Source organism: Passer domesticus, chromosome Z, assembly GCF_036417665.1.
Source record: "Passer domesticus isolate bPasDom1 chromosome Z, bPasDom1.hap1, whole genome shotgun sequence".
NCBI classification, from domain to species: Eukaryota; Metazoa; Chordata; class Aves; order Passeriformes; family Passeridae; genus Passer; species Passer domesticus.
The window spans coordinates 51,695,635-51,712,706 of record NC_087512.1 but is presented as its reverse complement, the minus strand read 5'-3'; positions in this window follow the sequence as shown (position 1 = coordinate 51,712,706).

Below are 17,072 nucleotides of genomic sequence, written 5' to 3'. Positions count from 1 at the left end.
TGGCTTCACTAGATCACATTGATCATGGCATGATGTCCCATTCTTGATCCTCCACACTGCATTTTTTCTGTAAAAAGCTACATAATTTGACCCAGATCTACAAATCACTGGATAAAGCTAATCAAAGACTCTGACTAAATGGCAAAATGCAGTTTCACCAACTTCTTGTGTCAGATGATTGTTATTTATGTCTGAATCTTAAAAAAAATCTTGTCAGATAAATATTCAAAAATTTTATTTAACTTTCTTAATTTGACTCATTGCTTTATGTATTTTTTCTCAGGTATCCACCAATGACATTTTAGTAGAAAAACAATAAACCAGGATTTAGCACTACATGATATATAAAAATAATAAGCATATTTATTTATTTAATAAATAAATAAATAAATGTTATCTATCACATTTTGTGATTTAACCATAAGTTATTTTTTCTCTAGATTGGATAGGAATAATCAATATTCATCTTTTTCTTATCTACATAGCCCTGTGTAGGTTTGCACCAAACTTCAGTTTAAATATGTTTAGGCAAAGCGCTGCATTTGGACTGGCAGAGAAATTCTGCCATTTCAACATTAGTTTCCATTTAGATTGCAACGAGAGTTTAAAGGAGAGGATGAAAATTCAGAGAAATATTTTATAGAGATGTCAATGCCATGTTTAATGCTGAGACGTTCCAGTATGGAACAGCCATTTGCTAGAGGATTTTAGAAAAATGGCCTTCCTAGTTTGGGAAGGAAGAAAGGAACTGACACTAACTCCCATATGCTTTGATAATGTGTTTGTTACAGAGTAGATTTTGCAGCATCTACAAAATGGTTTAACTGCCTGGATCCAATTATCTTTCTCAGTGCAATTAATTGGGACAATAACATTAGGGAAGGGGCCTCCAGCCCAACAGTTCCCATGCAATTCATTTTCCGTAGGAAAAGGTCCACAGCGGTTGTCCTTGTGCAGCTGGAAGGAGCAGTCAGCACAACTGCAAATGTGTGAAATCCACAAATGCTGAATTAAAATCATCAGTGGGGGCAATCAGCTGGTCAAACTCTGATTTGCCTCTGAGATGAAAACAAAGCCCTCAAAACAAAACCAAGCTGGTGTTTGGAACTGGCAGGGACTGTGCAGCACATCCCAGGGAGCAGAATGTGTGCCTGAGAGTTGTCTGCTCCTGGATGTTTCCATGAGCAGCACACCAATGTGCACTGACAGCAACACAGTGGAAAGCATCAGCCCCAGGGGAGCAGAATGGAGCTGGCTCTGAATGCACAGGTGTGAACTCACCTGTGTGTCTGGGGAGAGGCTGCTGGGCCCAGCAGAGAGCAGCAGCATGTCAGGTACCTGGCTGAAGGCCTCAGACACATATCACCACCTCAGGTGAGACTATCATGGCAGGAAGTGCTTTGAGATTTATCAGCACAGCCATTCAATTATCCTAAATTTTACCTGGCAACTTTTCCACTGTTGAGAAGAAACCATTTATGGCAAACAGAAATGTAGTTAATTTGAAGAACATAACAGAGTCATTGTTATCCCAATTCTTCAAGTAAATTAACAAGTTAAAGCATGCTAAATCAGGTAGTGACTGAACACATGGTTAAGTTGGGTTAAGTGCTATGATAACTGTTTTCTAATTGAGGCCATTAAGAATAAATAAAACCAAAGGATATAGGCAAGCGAAGACTACTAAGGGAAAGCAAGATGAGGACAGAAAGAATTTGTTAAAAACATACTGAAGACTGAAGAAAAAAGCTTCTTGAACAGAAGTGTCTAAACACTAAACAGTGTCTATTCAGTAGAAAACGAAGCAAAGATAAAGGAAAAGTACTTCAGTGGGGTACAAAAAGAATCAAGCTTAAAAATGGACAAAATGCAGAGCAGAATCAAAATCAAGCCATACTTTTGTCATTACTGACAGTTTTTATTTAATCCAGCCAATTATCTAAAATGGAATTCAAGCACACTTGACTTCAGTGAATTGCCTTCTATAACACTTTTATGTGTATCATTCTCAAAAATCAAGTGTGCACTGATTGCACTTCAGACAATCAGTTACATTTCTAGAATGCTGGAGAGAGGAAAAAGCCCCACACATTTAAACCATCCATTTAGCGTGAAGTTACCTGGAGTTTGCCCTGCTCTCCTCTCACCAGGCATTGCCGTGCTCACAGCTGGATGCACTAGGCTGGAGCTCAGGGCAGCCAGGTCTGCTGAGCTGCCTAGCCCAAGGTCATCTCCTCTGCTGCTGCCAGTCAGTGTGAAGAGAGCTGGAAGAAAGAGCTGGCCCCCGTTTTCCCTCAGGAGCTGCTTTTAAGCTACACTGTCCCAGCAGCCTGTCTGTGATCCTGACCCAGGCTTGCCACCACACCTGTCTCCTCACTAGAGAGGCCACAGCTGCCACTGCCAGAGTCACACTTGGCTCCTGGCTCCCTGTCCCTTGCAGAGTGGCCATCCTTGCTGCACCCTGTCAGCAACGGGGCCTTTTGTGACGTTAACAGCAGACCTGCTCACACTCATCTTCGAGAGCCCAGCATCTGCATAAAAGCACTGTGTGTCATGCTGATGGCCTGCAAAGTTTCCAGGGTGACTTTGTCCAGAGGTCCTGACTGCCATTAACCCTGGGCTCATCCTCCTCTGACCTTGCAGCCACAAACAATCACCCTGATTGCTGCAACAAGGGCAACATCCAGAGTTACACTCATGAATTACTCTCCCTTTTTGTCCAGGTAACAAGCTGGAGGCTTTGTGAGGTGAACACTCATTCTAACAAATCTTTGCTTTGATGCCAGTCTTAAAATGCCATCAGATCAAGGCATGAACTTATGCCATCAGATCAAGGCATCAACTTATCATCAGGGATCTCCCTCCAGCCTGCTGCTTCGAGTGCTTGGGCAAAAGGCACTTTTCCTTTGCTGAGAGAGGAACAGGGCACATAACCATCAGACTTCTGAGCTGGGGCAGCATTTTCCAATGCACAGCCAGCATGTCACAGGGTGTCAACAGAGCATAGAAAAAAGTGCTTGTTATGTGATGTGGATAACAAGCTGATGAAATACCAAAGTCGTTGAGAACAGAAATCTGAGGATTAAACTGGGAAATACTGGAGCATCTCTGTTGTTACATCAGCAAGATTTCCTCCACCTTCCAAATTTTAGTAAGGAGGACCTGGGAAGAGCTGCCCATTTCCCTAAAGGCCATCTTTCAGTTGTTGTTGGGAAGCTATTAATGGAAGAGGGCTGTGCTTTCATTCCAGCTGGTTTTGCCTCTGAAGGCGCTGCAGGTGGCAATGCTTTGTGTCCTTTGCTGAGGGAACAGACAGTGGCAGGTGTCCTGTGGCTCCCACTTGCAGGAAGAGCACAAAACCAAGGATCAGCCTGCGCCTGCTTGTGCAAAGTGCTTGAGGAGCAGCTGCCAGCAGACACATTTTGATCAGAGACGATGAGGGAGCACTTCCTAACGCATTTTCCCTTGGGGATCTGTGAAGAAAATTGTCAAACATGCATGGATTTCCTACAAAGCCACTTGTGCTTCTTTCCTCCCTGCCCCATAGCCGGTATTCCTACAGGGAAGCCCGGGGTGGGAATGGAGCGTTCATGTAGTCAGTTCTGTAGATAATTGGTAGATATCAGGAAATTAAACTAATATTTCTAGCAAGGCAAATGACAACAGGAATTTGACATTTGGGTTTGAAAGATGGATGTAAACTTCAATAAGATAACAGCCAGTATTTTTCATAATGACTTTGCACCCTTCATTTCAAGGGCCAGATTCCAGAGATATTAAGGCATTTGTTTAAAAAAAAATAAAAATACAAAATTAATTGAAATCAGACTCCTACACATTACGTCCACAAGCACATGGTAGTACATTAATCTGAAAATACATCCCAGGGCTGCTGGGACTTTTCCCATAAGTTTCATATGGATGACCTATGGATGCTTGGATGTTTAGCCTTATAAGGCTATGCCACATTTTTCTTTCAAGTGACTTTACTTTCTCTTCTATTTCTGGGATAAAACATTCCATCATTTTTACTATTTTAGTTTAATTTAGGTCAGAAGCATCTTTCTGGCACCTAATTCTTATTTCAAAATGTGAATGATTTTTTCAGACAGATGGGAGTTTTTTTCATATGGTGACCACCCTTTCTTGGGTGAAATTATTAACAATATCATCTCTAACAATTAGGAGATTTATTTTTATGTCTCTCTGACAGGAAAATCAAACTTCAGGTACTAAGATGGATGTCAAGTTCAAGTGATTATGTGGAGGATTTAATTCACACAAATCTAATCACTTTCTCTAGGTCACTTTTTGAACACTGTGTGCCAAGTCTTGGTTTCAGTGTAACTCACATTTTCTGAATTCTTACAGTCTTGTTCCTGTGCTTGAGATGTGTATGAAATCATATCCTAGGACAAGCATTCTTCAGCCAAAAGGCCCCATAAGCCTAAATATTTGACCAGGAAGAAGGAACAAATTTCCTCCCAAGAAGAACAGTCCTTCATTAATAATTCTATATTGGGGAAATTAGAATTCATCTTTATTTCTAGTATTCAAAAAATTTCTGCTGAAGCAAAAATGACAGCATTGGAAAACTTATAATAAAGGTCTGCTTCTGTGTGAATATTCCTCTTCCTGAAATAAAAACAATCTAATGTGTGTCAAACATGGTGTCACAAGGAGATTAAGGGAGTGTGTATTTCTGGCCTATTTGAATATATTTCATGCAAGATATATGCTTAAATTCCACTAATTCACCCAGTGTTGCTTGTCACAGACCATGGTGACATGAAGTGCTCTACAGACTTTGGACTTTTAAACAGCAATGTTTTGCTGGTCCAACCTAGAACAGTCTTAGCACTCTGGAAAAAAAGATAAAATAACTTACACTTGATCTTGCAAGCCTGGAGCTATGGAAAAAAAATCATCCTGAACCAGAGGATGTTCAAGAGAAGCATACTGGGAGGCACAAACAGAATAAAACAATAATGACTAAAACCAGAATACTTGAAGCTGTGGAAGGAGAACAGGGAGATTTGCCTTGCTACCAGATCTCAAATGTGCTGTGGGTTCCAGCAGCCCAATCTGGAACCCTCTTGGGAAGGATGAGAGAGCCACAGAACAATTAGCAGGGCTCAGGCCTACTGGAGAGCACGAGGTCCTGTCTGAAAACCACGTGCAAGTTTGATTTTTGTAAGTTTACTCTGGAAAAGTAGAGAAGAGTTTAGTGATAGCAGGTAGGAGTTTAATTCTAGCATAGCCTTTCCTTGTCCCTCTGCTCTAACACAGGTTGGTTCCTTTCTCTCCTGCAAAAACAGTAAGGAGCCTTTTACTTCCTCCCTCTCCTGAGGGGTGAGCTATTATCCCCCTCACAGCACCTAGCTGACTGATAATGCGAAGCTGTATAAAAGAATCAGGTGATCTGACACATTGAAAACAGCAGTCAAAGAAACACAGATAGTATTTTTCAATAGAACCAGTTCAGGATACATTTAATTTTCTCATGAGTTCCTCCCATTCAGAGCTGAAGCTGAGGAAACAATCTGCCAGTAGAGAGGTCCCAGCTGCGTCAAGGTTCAGTAACAACTAGAAGTCATGACTGGCCATGCCTCCACAGATGTGTCTCTGGGGTTTGCAGGTTAGCAATGAGATCAGAAAATTGTAAAAAGAGCCCTCCAGAAACTGCTGCAGCCTGCAAATGCCTCAGGCATTTGTTGGGCTGAAGCAGCTCCTACCACCCATACCTAGTGTGACTTTGCTGCAGCACTTTGGGGCTGCAAATTTCCTCATGGCTGTCACCTGTGTGGTGCAGGGTTTTTTATTTATGCATTCATTTATGCTAAAACAGCAAAGTAGTGCAAAAAGTTTTACTGGTAATGCCAATAGAAATAACATTAAACTCCCCAAAAGAAAACATTAAACAAGAGCAGTGTTACCAGGTAATGTTCAAGCCAATTCACAAACCTTCTTTGACAGCGGAAAAGTAAAAGGTTTGTTGTGAAAAGTATTGATATTTTCTGCACAATTGATAATATCAATACCACGTGCTGGGGTTGGAACTATCCAAGAAACAAACATTGATTTCCCTCTTTCCTGATGTACAAATGACAGACAATGGCTGAATGAACTCTCAGTCTTTTAATTGTTTTGAGGCTGACAGATTCTGTTAGTATTGAATTTTTATTGTTTCATTTTCTTCTGTTTTCTGCTGCCACGCCCCCCCCCCCATCTTTGAAACCTTTGTGGGGAGGTACTTTGCTTTTTTCCTTTTTTGTGTTAGAAAGACAAGTAAAGGAGTAGCTGAAATTAATGTAGTATTCCCCTACTGCAGTTCACTGTCAGGTCCAATTAATCTAATTTTAGTATTACCTTCAGGAACATTGCAGCAATTTCTTGGGAACACAAGGTACCAGTGATGATATAACATTCTTATTTTTTAAAAACAACAACATATATTCCAGAAAATCATGCTATAAAATAAATGTCTGCTGTATAATAGTGAACTGTGGACATTCCATTACAGTTCAAATGCTACAAACAGAAATCCTGCTTCAGAATCTGTAATTTCACCAATTTTACAACAAACATGAATGGCAAAATTGAAATAGAAATACAGAGGAATAGATAGGCACACGTGTTTCTAATGATCCAAATGCTAAGTGGAATTTGGAGCAAAATGAAAAGGATTGCAGCAGAGTAATTTTTTTTCCCCCCTTTTATTTTATGGAATAAGCACTATTCTTCAATACCAGGTATATGTCATGTAAAGCTTAAAAAGTAGTTATACATTGTCCTGAAGGTCACCCAATCATAGTAAGTTCATTTCATTTTCTTGGCAGGAGACCCAGGCTTGTTATGCACTCTATGAAATATGACAGTGAGGGACTGTCCCTCCAATCCATTTCAAGCAAATGTGATTTTTCCCTCTGGGGAAGAGGGAGAGAGAGGAGGTGGCTGAATCTGATCCTGCTGCACCTGTGCTCACCCAGGGAGAGCAGCTGGAGGGAATGCACTGCAGAGGTGTCCCCATGAGTGAGGAATGGGTCAGAGTGTGCCTGGATCTGGCCGTGCCACACTCACCAGGCTGGTGACAGCACAGTGGCAGCAAGTTGGACAAGTCCCAGCCTTGTCCCCAGAGGCTGTGCTGACACCCACAGGCTGAAACCCTTCTCCCTCAAACAGAAAAAGAGAAAGTGTGACCCTGTGCTTACTGTGATGCCAGTAGCTTATAACATATACTAAGAATAAAATATTTTGATATTTCATTTGAATGCCATAGTTACTTATTTCAGGTGGACCCAAAGCCAGGTAGGAAGGGGTTACCAACATCAGGGTGTTCCTTCTCCCAAGGGAGAGGAGGAAACCCCCAGCAATAGCATCACAAACCTCCCAGCAAGAGAGCCAGGACGCTGATGGCTCCCTGTGAGTCCCAGGCTGTGGCTGAGAGCTGTGGGACATGAGGAAGCCTTTGAAGGGCCGGGACAGCACAGAGAGTGCCGGGGCTGTTTCTGTGCTGAGTTCTCACTGCACTGCTGGGGCTCTTCAGCATCAACTCATCCCAAGGGTGTGTGACTGGCACAAGTGCTGCGGGGCTGACACCATCGCTGTGTGTCAGTGCAGTTCCTGCACATACTCATAGCCCACATGCATGACATTTTATCAGGCACTTCCCTTTTCTTCTTGATATTAGTGAATTTAAAGGGCTTAATGGTAATTTGTTGGGGTGAAATAAAGTTGTCAAGACTGAAGCAGAAGGGCGGGGGAAAACCCACTTCAGTTACAGTGAGGACACTGGCTCACTCCCAGCATTGCCTGCGCATACATGTTAATCACCTCCAGAATGTTCTCTGTTCTCTGTGAAATTATCGGTTTAAAAGTGCTGCAATATTTTGCATATTCCTTATCCCTTGTTCCTTTTGAACCCTGACCCTCAAATTCCACCTTTATCCCACATTATGTAAGTCACGTTTACCCTTGCCTTTGGGCTCTTTTAGTGCAGCCCTTTGTACTGTGTTCGTCTTTGCTCTGTTTGTTATTTTCGTATTAATAAATCCTCTTTATTTTTGGGTCACCAATCTGTGCCCATTCCTCATTCTTGACTTCCAAGTTTGGAGACATCTCACCAATCTCCTGGGTGAACTAAGGGTCTGTCCATTCCAGCTGGACTCTGAGTAGCTGCACTTCGTACCCAAACAGGGACATCTGATATTCAGAGAGCCTGTTGGGATAATTGGCAGAAATCCTGGTATGCTGATTAGGTTTTTACTCCTTCGCTTCAGTGAGTTACGAGGAAGCCAGGCCTGGCACGGAGGGCTGAAGAATTTGTGCTTCAGGAGCCTGGGTGCTGACAGGAGAGCAGCCCAGTGCACAGGAGGAGCCCCATGAGAAGCCTGCAGGAACCAGGTAAGGACTTGCGAAGGAGGACAGTTGCTCCATCACCCAGTTGATTTTTTTTAAAGTTCAGTCTTACAGGATCCCCAGAGTGCCCCAGACTCTCTGAGGATTTTTGCCAGAAACCTTAAAAAAACTCCGATTTTTCAGTTGTCTAAGATGGGTGCCTGACTGTCAGTAGTTGAGATGGATGTGTATGAGTTTTTAAAGTTTGAACTGGCCTCCTGGGACATCAAATTTCAAAAACAAAAATTAAAAGTGATTTTGAAATGGGCGTTAAAAAATCATTCAGACCTGAATGCACCCAAGGGAAAGAACAAATATGTTTGGGACTCAGTTAAAGAAAAATTGCAAAATTCGGCTTCCAAACGAGATCATTCAGGGAAAAAACTCCTACCAGTCCTATGAAAATTAAGGTGACTTTTCACTTTGGATTCAGACATGCCTGGGAGAGCCACCCCCTCACCGGAAAAACTTTCCCAGAGATAGATACGGGGCCAATATGGCGAATGCCTGCACCCAGAGACATCTCGGAGAAAATAACAGTTCGGCTGATGGATCCGCCACCTTGTGTCCATCTCCACCACCTCCATTCGGGGTCCAGAGGGGTAACGGCCATACCAGTCTGGATCCCCACCGTTCCGTCCCACCCAGTCCTGCACGTCACCCTCGTCCCTCTTCTAACACTTTGTGGCTCACCACCTTTCGTCAAAGGTTGCCATTCCAGCAGACTGCTATATTAATGCCTCCTCCTCTTCCTCCAGTTGACTATCTGGCTCGGCAGGAAACCCTGCCCTTAGCTCCACCCTGTCATCCCTGTGATGCGCCCCTTCCACCCTGGACTACACCTTTGGAGCTTCCAACAGAACTCACCCCAAAATCCACAGCTTCTCCCGGGCTGAGGGAACCCTGCCCTCCTGGGTTCCAGAAGGGCCTGACCACAAAATGGCAGCGCGCTGCCTACCGGTATCGAGGCCTCTCCTGAGGCCTACTGCCGACTGTGATCCCTCCTCCTGCTCCTCCTCTTACTCCTCATCTGAGGAGAACCTCTGACCACCAAGGTTTCACATCATCCTTGGGAGAAAATAAGAAGGGAAGCAGTGAGAGAGGGGGAGTGGGAGATAGTATTGTTATATTTGCCCAATTATCCCCTCATAAAAGAAAACCAAACAAAATTAAATGTAGCAGCAATTTTAATTAAGTGGCTTAAGACTATATCAAATTGAATACACTCAAAATATTGACAATATAATTTGGTTAAAATAAGGGATAATTTTGGTTCTTATAATAGCGCATAAGCAAAAATAACCGCATGGGGTAGGGAGGGCAGGGCTTGACCCCCATCCCCTCACGTACGAATTGCCAAGCCCAAATTTCCCCTTTTTATACTGTACATCATCACCATCTCCTCCCATTTTCGATTCATCACACTTTTTATCTCCACCCTCATCATCACCTTTACCACGCATGCTCCACCATTTTTCAGGTGGTCGCACCATTCTTTGGGGTCATTTCTGATGAAGGCCTCTCCTCTTTCTTGGTGGCCTTTGATTCATCTTTTGGATTACACATGCGCACCAAGCTGGTATAATGTAAGCCAAAGCTAATATCATACAAGCCAATATTATGTTCTATCATCAAAGCAATAAATTTCATATAATTAACATATTCCTGGATGTCCAACCAAATTTTCCTCTTCTTCCAACTAAATTTAGTAACAGTTATCTCTTACTTCTTCCTGTTCTGAACATCTGCAGGAGAAGGGGGCGGAGCTCCTCTCTCCCTTTCTTTCTTGGCATTACACCTTTAACTGTTTTATTATTTCTAAGTATTAATTACTGTATCAATATTTATTACTGCATCAATTTTATCAGCATGACTCACACCCTATTTGTTACAGTATCCAAGCTTAAAGTAATGCCAGGCTGGTATGCCAGGGGAGTTGTTAACCCCTGATGGGAACCCCTGGCCTTTGGAGAAATAAAAGAACTATGGTCAGCCGCTCGGGAGTACAGGAGAGATTCACTGTACTTCAGCAACCTGGTGCAGGCTACCTTCTCTGCACATGAGTTACCACCTCATGACCTGAAATATATGACTACCCTGCTGTCCCCTACTGAATATTCATTATGGGAGTTAGCATGGAAGCAGCTTTTAACAAACCTACTAAGGGACCATGCAGGGGATCAGGCATGGGCAGCTCTTACCATGGAGCACCTAGCAGGAGAGGGAGCCCATGTGGACCCAGAGCCTGAGAACATTCCTAGCCATATTTTAAGCAACATTAAGGAAGCTGCTAGGAAGGCTCTCCTACAAGTCCTGGATGGAAATAAGATAAATCTGGATTTTTCTGATATTAGACAAGGCCCCAATGAGCCTTATATAAAATTACTACACAGACTAAAAATTGCTCTTGACAAACAAATAGTTTTGGATAGAGCAAGAGAAGAGCTACAAAAAAGGCTGGCTGTCTCAAATGCTAACTCCGAATGTAAAAAGGCACTTTGTGCCCTCTGATCCTGAGCTCACCGTTGCTCAAATGATTGAAGCATGCAATCACATAGCAACTCTGGAGCACTCTACTGCACTCCAAGCACAAGTCCTCTCTAATGCACTAACATCTGCTCAGGAGAACAACAAGAAACAGCAAGAACAAACTGCTATGCTCCAAACGCAGGTGTTAGCAGAGGCTCTCACAGCCTTTAAGGAAACCATTAGACACCAGCAAGGACAAAACTTAGGGCCTTGCCACAATTGTGGCAAGGAAAGACATTTCACGAAAAAACTGTCATAAACCAAAGAAAGTCGTCCCAAAAGCATTGTGTGTAAAGAGCATTGTCATGGCACTAACAACTCTCACCAAGTACAGGGATGCCCTCGTCACTGGGCAGGAAACTGCCAGCAGAGTGCAGGACAGCAGTGCGGGATGACACAAACATCCCTGCTGACCATCGGCTGCCCACAAATCAACGGCTGCAGTGCATCATTGCCGACCTTCCCACCACAATGCCCCCAGGCATCAGACTGGAGCTGCTGGCTGTGCAGCCAGCACTTATAATGGATGTCGTGCATCGTACTATTTCCACGGGACAGTTAGCCCCGGAACAATGACCACGTCAGTTCTTAATCACAGAATCAGTAGGACCAACTCAGAAGGGCTTTTTGTGATACCTTCTGTTCTAACAGTTACCACAAGCCAGGAAATTACAGTCCTTGCCATCTGTCCTGACCCCCATCTTTCGTTCCTCGTGGGCTAATAATTGCACAAGCTTTTCTTTCACCTGAACCACAGTGTAGTACTTCTTTCATTGCTTGGACTAGACACCCAGAGATCATCTGTGTCGTGAGCCACATGGGAAAATCCATCATCCTCAGCGGACTCATCAACACCAGAGCTGTTGTAACACTAATCTCCAAACGCAACTGGCCGCCAGAGTGGACCATAGTTCCAACAGTGGACACTTTGTCAGGTATTGGGGACCACTGTGCCAGCTTTCACAGCCTACATCCTATCTGTTTTAAGGGCCCTGATGGACACATTGCCACTACCAAGCCATTTGTGGTTCAGGATGACATAGTCCTGTGGGAAAGGGATTTATTGTCACATGGGGAGTAAGGCTGGAAATAAATTTTTAACATTGGCTGCTGATGAGTGTGACACCCTAAAATTAACTTGGGCATCAAAACAGCCCATCTGGGTTAATCAGTGGCCCTTGTCATCTGGTCACACTTGAACAATTGGTTAAAGAATGGTCAGAGAAAGATCATCTTGTTCCAGCTCCTAGCCCCCAGAATATCCCCATATTTGTAATTAAAAAACTGCACAGTGAGAAATGGTGCTTCCTCCAAGATCTGAGGAGAGTTAATACTATTATTGAGGAAGTGGGGTCTCTACAGCCTTGTTTGCTCTCACCTACCACAATTCCCAACAACTGGAACTTAATTATTATTGATTTAAAGGACTGCTTTTTCAATATTCCTTTGCACCCAGAAGAAGCACCATGATTTGCTTCCTCAGTTCCTTCTATCAATTGGAAAGTGCCCTTAAAAAGATATCACTGTGTTGTGCTGCCACAAGGAATGAAAAATTCTGCCACAATATGTCAGTGGTACGTAGCTAGAATTTTGTCTCCTATCTGTGAGAAACATCGACACTCCATTATTTTTCATTACATGGATGATATCCTGGTAGCAGCTGAAAACCATCCAGCTCTCCAGGAAACTTCCCAAGAGGTCACATCAGCAGTGCAAAATGCAGGATTCACTGTAGCCAAGGAAAAGATATAACAGCTTCCTCCCTGGAAATACCATGGATACCAAAATCACAGAGTAGATGATTATACCTCAGACTTTACAATTAAAACACCAACCTAAGATCCTCAATGAGATGCAGCAACTCCTTGGAGCAATCAGCTGAATTTGAACATTATTAGGAATTACAAATCAGGATTTAGCCCCCCTATTTGATTTACTGAGAGGGAATACAGCTTTGAATTTGCCCATGAAGTTCACCAAGGAAGCCCAGGAAGCCTTGGATAAAGTGCTGTGAGCCATTGAATTGTGTCAAGCCCATAGATTCAACCCTAATTTACCCTTTTTATTTGCAGTTCAGAGGGAGAACCCTCATTTGTATGGTTTGATTTTTCAGTGGGATTTAAAAATACAGGATCCCTTGTTAATTTTAGAATGGGTCTTTTAATCATACCAACAGAGCAAAACAATTACCACCTACCCTGAGATCCTATCTCAACTAATTATAAAGGTTAGATTCTGAATCCTGTCCCTTTCGGGTAGAGATTTTTCAGTTATTTCCATATCTGTTTCTTCTAATCATTTAGATCAGCAATCTGCATGTTTTCAATTTGCTTTGGCAAATTTCATGGGCCAAATTTAAATTCATTATCCTAAACATAGGTTATCATATTCTTCTGTTAAATTAATTTTTAAACCCTTGTGAAGCCAAATCCCTCTTGACATGATTACATTTTTAAAAGATGGTTCAGGAAAATGCCAGGAATCTGTGATTACCCAGCAGAGTCCAAATACAAAGGAACGGGAATCAGACACTGAACAGGTGGAAGGTGCACCACAAATCATGGAGCTCGTGGCAGTTGTCTGTGTTTCTCAAAATTCATAGCTCCTTTTAATTTAGTCACTGATTCTTTTTATGTTGCAGGAGTGGTGGAGAGAGCTGAAGGAGCATTACTCAAAACAGTCTCCAATAATAAGGTATATAATTTGTTAAAAATTTTAATTTTCTTTTTTTCTTTTCAAAAACAGCCTTATTTTATTACCCATGTTTGATTGCATACCTCACTCCCAGGCTTCAAGGCAGAAGGGAATGCACAAGCAGACCTCTTGACAGAGGCTTGTACAGACCACCTTACCAAATGTAGCCATGATATTTTATGAAAAATCCTTTCCTAGGATTTTTCCCCTCCTGAGAGCTGAGTTCCTCAGGAAAGAAATGTAAACAATAACTGTCTGCTGCTGTGGAATGCAACAGGTGCATCTTCCATTGGTCCATGTGGATTGTTTTCAATTAGTGACCAATCACAGCTACCTGTGCCAAGGCTGTGAGCAGTCACAGGATTTTGTTATCCATTCTATTCTATTCTTGGTCTCTGTAGCCTTATGATCATCCTCTCTCTCTGTTCTTTTAGTATAGTTTTAATGTAGTATTTAAGTATATTATATAACATAATAAATCAGCCTTCTGAGCAAAATGGAGTCAAGCCTCGTGTCCTCACACACGGGTGGTTCGCCGCAAGAACAAACACCATGGAGCAAGCACAGATAAGCCACACCTTCTACCATCAAAATGCCCCAGTGCTCACGTGCATGTTTAATATCTCAAGACAACAGGCCAAAATGATTATCAGGTCCTGCTTGGATTGCCAAAGACATGCCATACCCTCCACTGGAGGTGGTATGAATCCTAGGGGTTTAAAAAATTTACAGCTGTGGCAGTCAGATATCACCCACTATCAATCTTTTGGGCAATTAAAGTGTTCATATGTATCCATAGATACATTTTCAGGTGCCATTTTTGTTTCTGTTTGTAGTGGAGAAAAGGCCAATGATGCAATAAAACATTTTTCACAAGCATTGTTATCATTAGGCATCCCCCAAGAAATAAAAATCAATAATGGACCTGCCTATAGATCATAAAAATTACAAGAATTCCTCAATTTATGGGGCATCAAACATACCACTGGCATCCCTCACTCCTCCACAGGAAGAATCCATCATAGAAAAAGTCCAATCCATCATAGAAAGGGTCCACAGAACATTAAAAAACATATTTAAAAAGAAAAAGGGGAAGTAGAGATACTATCTACAACAGAAAGGTTGTGCAAAGCCCTTTATGTTTTTAATTTTTAAAATAACTCCTTCATGTAAAGAGTCCCACCTGTTTTTAGGCATTTTAGTAATACCACCCAAACTAAACTCAAAGAAAAACCACCAGTGTTTGGAAAAGGCCCTGAAACTGGACAAGTTTCAGGGCCCTTCCCCCTTGTCACCTGGGGAAAAAGATTTGCTTGTGTATCCACAGGTGCAGCACCCAAGCAGATACCAGCTAAGAACATCCAACCTCAGTCACAGCCACTGCGGGAGCTCACAGAATCATCAGAAGCTCCAATAGGGAACCCAGTGAAGGATAGGACACCAGCTCCAGGACAAGACCAGGACTCACCAAAGACCCCTAAAGAGAATGAAAATTACATTATCCTTGCTCACAGTTTCTGGCTTTGTTTCCTTCCTTCAAGTAACACCTGCTTAATCTTGCAACCAAGGCAAAATGTATGGGTCACCCTTGCTAACCTCACTAAACAGGAGACCACATGTCTCTCAGTGGCCAGCCCAAGTAACCCTTTTTCCACCTGCCTGGTAGGGTTACCTACAGATGTGTGGTCAATACCAGAGGATACCATCCATACTCTGCAGATCCAGGGTCTTAGTTCTAAAAACTAGAAATTTACCCCACAGATGACCACTGGACCAGAAAACTACCACATGCACCAACTGAGCCCCAGGAATTGGAACTATTGGGGTCAGTAAAGATGGGTTATTGCACTAAATTTTACCATATGAGTACACTTAAAGATATTTCTCCAAACATAAATTATATAAAAATCAAACCCTGTGGTGCAATTATATCACCCATACTCCCATATGGGCCAGAACATTCCCAATCCAATTACCACCAGGAATGTTTTTTTATCTGTGGAGATAGGGCTTGGCCTTCCATTCCAGCATACCTCAGTGGAGGTCCATGTAGCTTTAGGCGTTTGATTGTATTAGCACCCAATCTGACCATGGCACATAAATTGGTTTGTGCCAAAATAAAGACTCACCAATTCAAAACGAAGTGTAATGACAAAATTACTTATTGGACAAAGCCAACTGAGATTGTAATGTCTGTACTGCTGCCATGGGTAGCTGCAGCCCAAGTACTGAAACAATTAGATGGAATTGGGTGTTGGCTTAGCAAACAAACCAATGCCACATCGATCACTTTCAGGGAGCTGCTCGCTGGTGTCAACAGCGTCAGACATGCAACCCTACAACTGAGCAGCCATTTTTTGTTGTTAGTGAGTGGGCACGGTCGATAAGAATTTGAAGGCATGTGCTGCATGAATCTGTCTGAACATAGTCAGAGCATCCATTGCAGCACAGGCATGCTAAAGGAAGGAGTAAAGAAGCTACAAATAGAACAAGGGAAGGACTGGATCAACTCATTGTTTATGGACTGGAATCTCCCAGGTTATATGTTTTCAGTAGTTAGAGTTGGACTGTTATTGTTAATGATTCCAGTTATCATATTAATTTTATTACCCTGTTTATTCAAGTGTATGTTTAAAATGTTTGAAAAGTCAATTTACACTTCCATGTTGAAAAAGCAAAGAAGAAAGAAGAACGAAGAAGAAGAAGAAGAAGAAGAAGAAGAAGAAGAAGAAGAAGAAGAAGAAGAAGAAGAAGAAGAAGAAGAAGAAGGGAAGGAGGAGGAGGAGGAGGAGGAGGAGGAGGAGGAGGAGGAGGAGGAGGAGGAGGAGGAGGAGGAGGAGGAGGAGGAGGAGGAGGAGGAGGAGGAGGAGGAGGAGGAAGAGGAGACAAGTCTGGTGGGGACTGCCCCACCAAGTTATGAAGAGTACACTGATCCCACTCTTGGGGAAATGGAAGTGTAAACTAGTACATTGAAACCTTTATTGACAGTTAGTTACGTTTTCGTGTTCAAGAATTGATAGTTATATAACAGTTATTTACTATTGATATAACAAAGTGTTTAAATTTGTCTTAAAGATGCTTATAAAATGTATTAAAGTTCATTTTTAGAAAAATAAAAAGAGGGAAATGTTGGGTTGAAAAAAAGTTGTCAAGACTGAAGCAGAAGGGTGGAGGAAAACCCATTTCAGTTACAGTGAGGAGACTGGCTCCCTCCCAGCATCCCCTGTGTGTACATGTTCATGATCTCCAGAAAGTTCTCTGTTCTCTGTGAAATATAGGTTTGAAAGTGCTGCAATATTTTGCATATTCCTAATCCCTCTCTCCTATTGGACGCCCAACCTCAAACTCCACCTCTATCCTACTTTATAGAGGTTGTGTTTAGCCTTGTCCTTGGCCTTTTTGGTGCTCCCATCTGTACTGTGCTTGCCTTCATCCTGTTTGTTATTTTTGTA